Here is a 10,816-nt window from a genome sequence, read left to right on the forward strand (position 1 = left end):
GTCTGCCATCTTGAATTCATTTGATTCTAATCAGTTTATGTTGTATTCTCTAGGCTCTGTCATTCTTTCAAAGGTTGTGCCCTGCCCCCTTCCCTCCTGTTTCACAATTGCTGAGCCCACTTGCTGCAACTGCTGAAGCCTGTGTGCCTAGAGCCTGTGCTCTGCAACAAGAGAAGCCACTGCAATGAGAAACCCGTGCACTGCAACTAGAGAATAGCCCCCACTTGCTGCAACTAGAGAAAGCCTACATGCAGCAACAGAGACTCACCACAGCCAAAAAATAAATAAATGAGTAAGCTTTTTTAAAAAAAAAAGCAATTTAATGAAGAATCAGCAGACTCGTAGAAGACATATTCTCATTTTAGGTCTAGGACAGATCTTAATGCATGAATGGAGATTGGGATTATCTACCAGGAGTAGAGACAATACCAGGTAGATCTTTAGCCAGTCATGACTAAATAAGTGGTTTTTGACAGATTTATCCTTTAGACCATTTGGCCTTTGTAGACATTTTGATTGTCACGGCCAGGGGCAGTACTACTGGTATTCAGTGGACAGAGGACAAGAATCTTGCTAAACGTACATTTTGTAGGATAGTTACCAAACCAAAAAAATTATCTGGTCCCAAATGTCAATTTTGCTGCTGTTGAGAAGCCTAAATCCTGTGTTACCCGAAAACTGGGTTTGCCTCTTGAGGGGTGACGAGCCAAAAGACACAATCAAGCCAAAGATCAGGAGAAGGAAGGATTTATTAGTTGTAGCAGGTGAGGAGAACACCAGGAATCTTTCTCAAAGCAGTGTCTCCCTGAACAGCAAAATTGGGGAAGTTTTAAGCTAAGGATACTTGAATATTCATGAAGTGACTTGAACAAGTGAATTTAGCATAGAATTGGGGTAGAGGTTGATAGAGTCCAAACTTTAGTTAATTGAAGTTGTGAGGGTCAGAAAAGGTCAACATCATCATTCCTTTGGTTCCAGTTTATCTAGTTGTTGAGACCTTGAGGAGGGGTTAAATTATGCAAAACAGTTAAAGAAAGTGCCTCAGGCTAATCTTTATCATTGAAAGAGAACTGGGAGTCTTTACAACTGACTTCCCTGGGTGGCTCAGGCAGTAAGTAGTCTTCCTTCAATGCAGGAGACCTGGGTTTGATCCCTGCATCAGGAAGACCCCCTGGAGAAGGAAATGGTAACCCACTCCAGTATATTTGCCTGAAGAATCCCCATGGACAGAGGAACCTGGCAGGCTAGTTTATGGGGTCACAAAGAGTCAGACTGAGTGACTAAGACTTTCACTTCACAACTGATTTACTGTTTTTGCTATTGTTATCTCTGACCTGATAAGAGTTTATTCTTTTGTTCCCTTAGGATTATTACTGAGACCTGTTGAAGGGCAGGGTTGTGACCAGGCTTAGATTCCAAAATGGCTTAGGCCAAAAAATTGCTTGTCTTATGTCAGTAAAGTCCTGCCTAGTTCTCTTTCTTCGGAGACTCCCTACCCAATTTGATTACAAGTGGACTAACAAAAGACCTTGGAATAAAAAGAAGAGTAATTCCTGGCAAGATTTAAGAGAGGGTTAATAAGTAGTTCTGGGCTTCCCTGGTGACTCAGTAAAGAATCTGCCTGCCATGCGGGAGTCCTGGGTTTGATCCCTGGATTGGGAAGATCCCCTGGAGAAGGGAATGGCTACCCACTTTAGTATTCTGGCCTGGAGAATTCCATGGACTGTATAGTCTGTGGGATCTCAAAGAGTTGGACACAACTGAGCAACTTTCTCTCCCTAAAGTAGTTCCAAATAATTTTGCAGGGGGAGTTGCTACCATTAGCAATACCCACACCAACACCAAAAGGAATACAAGGTTTTGTGTCAAGAGAAGGACTAAGGTGGTGCTAGTGGTAAAGGATCCACCTGCCAATGCAGGAGGCACAAGAGATGTGGGTTCAATCTCTGGGTCAGGAAGATCCCCTTGAGGCAACACACGCTAGTATTCTTCCCTGGAGAATTCCATGGACAGAGGAACCTGGCGGGCTACAGTCCATGGGGTCACAAAGAGTCAGACACAACTGAAGTGGTTTAGCATGCATGCATACATCTTCCAAGGCAAGGAAGCTAAGGAATGTACAAATGCTTCATAAGTATTATACACAAGCTATATATATTAGTGCTGTAAACATTAGTGCTATATTCAGTCTATTACACAGGGCACCAGTGACCTCCATTTTAAATTACTTTGCTAAGTCATGTGTTTAATTAATTGTGGAATTTGGCTTTGAGCCCAAATCCTAATCCCATTTTTTATCACTATACTATAAATCATGACAAGAGACAAGAGTGAGAGAAATAATCGCTAAGGCACAAAAAGAGAATAGAAGAGTAATAGAGAAGTAGAAAACAAGATTAAGTTGCAGACTTGAGATTTGGGACAGTAAGCTAAAAGAAATACTACTGTGCAAAAGGCAGATGAGCTCAAGGGCAATTGTTGTTAATAAATAATTATTCCCCTGTTTTTTTCTTTTTTGTCACCACACTTGTGGGTTAGTATTCTAGGCCTGGAACTATCTACAGTGGAGATAATAACATTTACTTAAAACAGTTGGCTCAGTGCCTTGCAAATAATAGCACTTCTTCATTGGAAGGCATCGTAGGTACTGGCCATGGTTATCAGTTAATGTATTTGTGCTTAAGTTCTCTGAGGATTGCTGATGTGATATTTTTATAAGCCTTGCAGATAGTTACTTGTCAGATGACCAATACTCTCAGTTCAACAGTAAACTCTGTAGCTTTTATTTTTTATACTCCTTGTCTACTGAGAGAGAATGCTGTTTTCAGAGAAACTTTGCGTATACTTTAGGATCACCTAGGAAACTTTTTAAAAAAAATATTTATTTTTTAGTTAATTAGTTTGTTTGGTCACACCAGATCTTAGTTGTAGCATTGGTGGGTCTTTGGCTGTATGTGAAATCTAGTTCCCTGACCAGGAATAGAACCCAGGCCCCCTGCATTGGGAGTGCACTGGCTTAGCCACTGGACCACCAAGGAGGTCCTCAACTCGGGAACTTTAAAAATGATGATGTTTCTGCTCATCCCAAACCAATTAAAGAGCAACCTTTAGGAACAGGACCGAAAGAAGGGGTACTCAAGCTTTTTTGCTTCTGTTTTTTTAATTTTCACATTCATATTTTAAAATTGATATCCAAAATTTTATAAATTTAAAGAATTTTGTAGTATTAAATTTCTGGTATTTGTAAATATTGACTTAAAAAGATATAAGTCACCTCACTTCTTTAAATGTGAACAATAAGTTGTAATAACCGTAGTGCAACATGTGATAAACTTCTTATCATTGGGAAGTTTCTCATCATTCTTTTCTGTCCTACTCTCTCCATAGAATTTTATCCCACTAATATATATTCATGCTTTAATGTCTTTTTATTACCTTTTGAGAAGGAAATGGCAACCCACTCCAGTAGTTTTGCTTGGAAAATTCCATGGATGGAGGAGCCTGGTAGGCTAGAATCCATGGGATTGCAAAGAGTTGGACACAACTGAGTGACTTCATTTTGTACTTTGTACTTTATAATTCTCTGGAGCAAAGATATGTATATCTCTTTGGATTAAACTTTTAAGATTTCCTCTGTCCACAGGCTTTAAGTACTTAAAATTTCTGGATTGTGGGATCTTTATGTTCAGTTCAGTTCAGTTCAGTTGCTCAGTGGTGTCCAACTCTTTGTGACCCCATGAATCGCAGCACGCCAGGCCTCCCTGTCCATCACAAACTCCTGGAGTTTACTCAAACTCCTGCCCATTGAGTCGGTGATGTCATCCAGCGACATCTGTCATCCCCTTCTCCTCCTGCCCCCAATCCCTCCCAGCATCAGGGTTTTTCCGAGTCAACTCTTCACACGAGGTGGCCAAAGTATTGGAGTTTCAGCTTCAGCATCAATCCTTCCAATGAACACCCAGGACTTATCTCCTTCAGGATGGACTGGTTGGATCTCCTTGAAGTCCAAGGAACTCTCAAGAGTCTTCTCCAACACCACAGTTCAAAAGCATCAATTTTTCAGGCCTCAGCTTTCTTCACAGTCCAACTCTCACGTCATACAAGATCACTGGAAAAACCATAGCCTTGACCAGATGGACCTTTGTTGGCAAAGTGATGTCTCTGCTTTTTAATATGCTATCTAGGTTGGTCATAACTTTCCTTCCAAGGAGTAAGCGTCTTTTAATTTCATGGCTGCAGTCACCAACTGGAGTGATTTTGGAGCCCCCAAAAATAAAGTCTGACACTGTTTCCGCTGTCTCCCCATCTATTTCCCATGAGGTGATGGGACCAGATGCCATGATCTTAGTTTTCTGAATGTTAAGCTTTAAGCCAACTTTTTCACTCTTCTCTTTCACTTTCATCAGGAAACTTTTTAGTTCCTCTTCACTTTCTGCCATAAGGGTGGTGTCATCTGCCTATCTGAGGTTATTGATATTTCTCCCGGCAATCTTGATTCCAGCTTGTGCTTCTTCCAGCCCAGTGTTTCTCATGATGTACTCTGCATATAAGTTAAATAAGCTGGGTGACAATATACAGCCTTGACGTACTCCTTTTCCTATTTGAAACCAGTCTGTTGTTCCATGTCCAGTTCTAACTGTTGCTTCCTGACCTGCATACAGGTTTCTCAAGAGGCAGGTCAGGTGGTCTGGTACTCCCATCTCCTTCAGAATTTTCCACAGTTTATTGTGACCACACAGTCAAAGCCTTGGCGTAGTGAATAAAGCAGAAATAGATGTTTTTCTGGAACACTCTTGCATTTTTTATGATCCAGCGGATATTGGCAATTTGATCTCTGGTTCCTCTGCCTTTTCTAAAACCAGCTTGAACATCTGGAAGTTCTCGGTTCACATATTGCTGAAGCCTGGCTTGGAGAATTTTGAGCATTACCTTACTAGCGTGTGAGATGAATGCATTTGTGTAGTAGTTTGAGCATTCTTTGGCATTGCCTTTCTTAGGGATGGGAATGAAAACTGACCTTTTCCAGTCCTGTGGCCACTGCTGAGTTTTCCCAATTTGCTGGCATATTGAGTGCAGCACTTTCACAGCATCATCTTTCAGGATTTGAAATAGCTCAACTGGAATTCCATTACATCCACTAGCTTTGTTTGTAGTGATACTTTCTAAGGCCCGCTTGACTTCACATTCCAGGATGTGTGGCTCTAGATGAGTGATCACACCATTGTGATTATCTGGGTCATGAAGATCTTTTTTGTACAGTTCTTGTGTGTATTCTTGCCACCTCTTCTTAATATCTTCTACTTCTGTTAGGTCCATACCATTTCTGTCCTTTATTGAGCCCACCTTTGCATGAAATGTTCCCTTGGTATCTCTAATTTTCTTGAAGAGATCTCTAGTCTTTCCCATTCTGTTGTTTTCCTCTATTTCTTTGCTATGATCGCTGAGGAAGGCTTTATCTCTCCTGGATATTCTTTGGAACTCTGCATTCAAATGAGAATATCTTTCCTTTTCTCCTTTGCTTTTTGCTTCTCTTCTTTTCTCAGCTATTTGTAAGGCCTCCTCAGACAGCCATTTTGCCTTTTTGTATTTCTTTTCCATGGGGAGGGTCTTGATCCCTGTCTCCTGTACAATGTCACGAATCTCCGTCCATAGTTCATCAGGCTCTCTGTCAGATCTAGTCCCTTAAATCTGTTTCTAACTTCCACTGTATAGTCATAAGGGATTTGATTTAGGTCATACCTGAATGGTCTAGTGGTTTTCCCTATTTTCTTCAGTTTAAGTCTGAATTTGGCAATAAAGAGTTCATGATCTGAGCCACAGTCAGCTTCTGGTCTTGTTTTTGCTGCCTGTATAGAGCTTCTCCATCTTTGGCTGCAAAGAATATAATCAGTCTGATTTCGGTGTTGACCATCTGGTGATGTCCATGTGTAGGGTCTTCTCTTGTGTTGTTGGAAGAGGGTGTTTGCTATGACCAGTGCATTCTCTTGGCAAAACTCTGTTAGCCTTTGCCCTGCTTCATTCCATACTCCAAGGCCAAATTTGCCTGTTACTCCAGGTGTTTCTTGACTTCCTACTTTTGCATTCCAGTCCGCTAGAATGATAAGGACATCTTTTTTGGGTGTTAGTTCTAAAAGGTCTTGTAGGTCTTCATAGAACTGTTCAACTTCAGCTTCTTCAGTGTTACTGGTTGGGGCATAGGCTTGGATGGGCCAAGAGGAGCTATTCCACATTCAAGGTCAGGAGGGGCAGCCGTGAGAAGATACCCCTTGTCCAAGGTAAGGAGCAGCGGCTGTGCTTTGCTGGAACAGCAGTGGAGAGATATCCCACGTCCAAGGTAAGAGAAACCCAAGTAAGACGGTAGGTGTTGCGAGAAGGTATCAGAGGACAGATACACTAAAAGCATAATCACAGAAAACTAGCCAGTCAGATCCCAGGACCGAAGTCTTGTCTAACTCAATGAAACTAAGCCATGCTGTGTGGGGCCACCCAAGACGGTCTGGTCATGGTGGAGAGGTCTGACAGAATGTGGTCCACTGGAGAAGGGAATGGCAAACCACTTCAGTATTCTTGCCTTGAGAACCCCATGAACAGTATGAGAAGGCAAAATGATAGGATACTGAAAGAGGGACTCCCCAGGTTGGTAGGTGCCCAATATGCTGCTGGAGATCAGTGGAGAAATAACTCCAGAAAGAATAAGGGGATGGAGCCAAAGCAAAAACAATACCTAGTTGTGGATGGGACTGGTGATAGAAGCAAGGTCCAATGCTGTAAAGAGCAATATTGCATAGGAACCTGGAATGTTAGATCCATGAATCAAGGCAAATTGGAAGTGGTCAAACAGGAGATGGCAAGAGTGAATGTCGACATTCTAGGAATCAGCGAACTAAAATGGACTGGAATGGGATCTTTATAGTACTTGTTAAAACACAGTTAATACAAGCAGTATACATATATTAAAGCTTTAAGCCCACAAAACCTAAATTTCCATCGATAGGTGAGAGGATAAACTAAATACGGTATGTTTATACAATGGAATGCACATTAATAAAAAAGAAATGAAGTACTTATATTAATATATACATTAGTATGAATGAACTTCAAAAGCATCATCCTGATTGAAAGAAGCCAGACATAAAAGAGTATATACTCTATGTTTCTGTTTATTTAAAAATCCTAGAAAATGCAAACCAACTCTATGGTGACAAAGAGCATGCTGATAGTTGCTTGGGACTAGCAGTGGAGGGAGGCATGGACTGCAAAGGAATGGGACATAGAGTTCCGTGGTGTTCCAGTGGTTAAAACTCCAAACTTCCAATGCAGGGAGCATGGGTTCGATTCCTGGTTGGAAAATTAAGATCCCACATGCTGCACAGTGTGGCCAAAAAAAGGAGGGGGGATGCTTAGAGGATGATGGAGATATTCTGGAACTTGAGTATAGTAGTGAGGTCACAGGCATCATCATTTATCAAAATTAATTGATTGTACAGTTTAAATTATACATCAATAAAGTCAACAATATATTGCAAGTTTTTATAAGTAGTGAAATGTACAGCTTTATTGGAAATATGCCGAAGAATAAGTTCAGTCGCTCAGTCTTGTCTGACTCTTTGTGACCCCATGGACTGCATTACTCCAGGCTTCCCTGTCCATCACCAACTCCTGGAACTTGCTCAAGCTCATGTCCATCGAGTCGGTGATGCCATCCAATTGTCTCATCCTCTGTTGTCCCCTTCTCCTCCTGCCTTCAGTCTTTCCCAGCATCAGGGTCTTTTCCAGTGAGTCAGTTCTTCACATCAGATGGCCAGAGTATTGCAGTTTCAGCTTTAAAGTCCTTCCAGTGAATATTCAAGACTGATTTCCTTTAGAATTGACTGGTTGGATCTCCTTGCAATCCATGGGACTCTCAAGAGTCTTCTCCCACATCACAGTTCAAAAGCATCAATTATTCAGTGCTCAGCTTTCTTTATAGTCCAACTCTCACATCCGTACATGACTACTGGAAGAACCATGGCTTTGACTAGATGGACTTTTGTTGGCAAAGTAGTGTCTCTGCTTTTTAATATGCTATCTAGGTTGGTCATAGCTTTTCTTCCAAGGAGCAAGTGTCTTTTAATTTCATGGCTGCAGTCACCATCTGCAGTGATTTTTGGAGCCCCCCAAAATAAAGTCTGTCACTATTTCCACTGTTTCCCCCTCTATTTGCCATTAAGTGATGGGACCAGATGCCATGATCTTAGTTTTTTGAATGTTGAGTTTTAAGCCTGCTTGTTCCCTCTCCTCTTTCACTTTCATCAAGAGGCACTTTAGTTCCTCTTCACTTTTTGCCATAAGGGTGGTGTTATCTGCGTATCTGAGGTTATTGATATTTCTCTGGGAATTCTTGATTCCAGCTTGCGCTTCATCTAGGCCGGCAGTTCATATGATGTACTCTGCGCATATGTTAAATATGCAGGATGACAATATACAGACTTGATGTACTCCTTTCCCAATTTGGAACCAGTTTGTTGTTCCATGTCTGGTTCTACTGTTGCTTCTTGACCTGCATACAGATTTCTCAGGAGGCAGGTCAGGTGGTCTGGTATTCTGATCTCTTGAAGAATTTTCCAGTTTGTTGTGATCTACACAGTCAAACGCTTTGGTGTAATCAATAAAGCAGAAGTAGATGTTTTTCTGGAATTCTCTTGCTTTTTCTATAATCCAGCATATGTTGGCAATTTGATCTCTGGTTCCTCTGCCTTTTCTAAATCCAGCTTGAACATCTGGAAGTTCATAGTTTACGTTCTGTTGAAGCCTGGCTTGGAGAATTTTGAGCATTACTTTGCTAGCGTGTTAGATGAGTGCAATTGTGCAGTAGTTTGAACATTCTTTGTCATTGCCCTTCTTTGGGATTGGAATGAAAACTGACCTTTTCCAGTCCTGTGTCCACTGCTGAGTTTTCCAAATTTGCTGGCATAGTGAGTGCAGCACTTTCACAGCATCATCTTTCAGGATTTGAAATAGCTCAACTGGAATTCCATCACCTCCACTAACTTTGTTGGTAGTGATGCTTCCTAAGGCCCACCTGACTTCACATTCCAGAATGTCTGGCTCTAGGTGAGTGATCACACCATCTTGGTTATCTGGGTCCTAAAGATCTTTTTCGTATAGTTCCTCTGTGTTTTCTTGCCCCCTCTTAATATCTTCTGCTTCTCTTAGGTCCATACCATTTCTGTCCTTTATTGAGCCCATCTTTGCATGAAATGTTCCCTTGGTATCTCTAATTTTCTTGAAGAGATCTCTAGTCTTTCCCATTCTATTATTTTCCTCTATTTCTTTGCACTGATCACTGAAGGCTTGCTTATCTCTCCTTGCTATTCTTTGGAACTCTTCATTCAGGTGGGTGTATCTTTCCCAGAGGAATAAATCCCTACTCAAAGAAATAAAAGTCTCTTATTTTTGAATCAAAGTTAATAGGCTACTTTTAATAGGTAGATTCACCTCCTCTCCTCCCCCATTTCATTTTCTGATCTCATTTCCTGTTGTACCCCAACTCATCTGATTCTACTCATGTTACACCCACCAGGCAGTATGTCTACTTCTGAAGCATGCTTCTTTTCTCTGAGTCTTTTCTCAAATGTCATCTTTTCAATGATACCCATCCTAAATACCGTCTAAACTGGCAAATTCCATCCCCACATTCCCATTTCTTTTATTGTTTTTTTTTTTTTCTTTTTTTTTCAATTAGCAATAATCACACCTTGGATAAACCTCATTGGCTACGATACTGCCACTGCGCAAAGCTATTGTTTTTTATTTTCCTTTATTCTGTAGACATTAACTCCTTTGAAAAATGATATAATTACTCATTATGTTTAGTATTTTTTGCCATATAAACTCCAGGAAGGCAGCAGTCTTTCTTTTGTTCTCTGTTGTCTCTAGAGTTGTGCCTGGCTCTTGCTCAGTCCCCCAAAAGTGTTGAATAAAAGAATGAATTAAAGTAGACTTAAAACTGAAGACTGGGGACTTCCCTGGTAGTCGAGTGGTTAAGACTCTGTGCTTCTAATGCAGGGGGCACTGATTCAATCTCTGGTTGGAAAACTAAGATCCTATAGGCCAAAAAAAAAACACCTCTGTGCTTGTGGTGATAGTTAGGCAACTCTGTCAATATACCAAAAATCACTGAATTGCACAAGAATAGTAAGTGAATTGTATGCTATGTAAATTATAACACAATTAAAAAGAAAAAGTTTAAGAACTAAAAAAGAAATTATAAAACTGAAGGCTTTCAAATTAGTATATATTTGGGTCAATAGGATCCCTGCTTATAAACATTTTAAACCCTTACTGGGATTTCTATGAGGGTACCCTGTCTGAAACAAACAAACAAAAAACTCAAACAACCTTCAGTTCAAAGAGGTCAACTCGGTGCTTTTGAGATAAAACAAGCAGGTTATAAATGCCGTGGAATTCAGGAGTACTCAGTATAACCATCTGATGAACCAATACAGGGTCTTGGATATGAGGTGGAATTCCCTACAACTCGGCACTGACCCTTCTTCCTCACAATGAGAGTACCAGACTTAGGAGGAAAAGTAAATTTGAGGGAAAAGAAGTTTAGGATGGTTGAATAGATGTGTTGAGTTGCCCAACCTGAAGTAACATACCATTATCTGGGGGAACAAAATTCCCAGAAGCTCTATAAATAGATGGTTCTTCATATAAACCAAAAGAGCAAGGACTTCCCTGCGGGTCCAGTCATTTAGAGTCCAGGCTTCTGATGCAAGGGGCATAGGTCTGATCCCTGATCAGAGAACTAAGATCCTACATGCTGTGCCAA

The 10,816-nt window shown here is 40.8% G+C and overlaps 1 pseudogene; it reads right to left on the reverse strand.

Annotated features, from left to right (window-relative positions):
- Positions 1–9,697: 9,697 nt before the first annotated feature.
- Positions 9,698–9,781, reverse strand: LOC122709666 (annotated as a pseudogene).
- Between the last annotated feature and the right edge of the window lie 1,035 nt (positions 9,782–10,816).

This window comes from Cervus elaphus, chromosome 15, assembly GCF_910594005.1.
Source record: "Cervus elaphus chromosome 15, mCerEla1.1, whole genome shotgun sequence".
Taxonomy (NCBI): domain Eukaryota; kingdom Metazoa; phylum Chordata; class Mammalia; order Artiodactyla; family Cervidae; genus Cervus; species Cervus elaphus.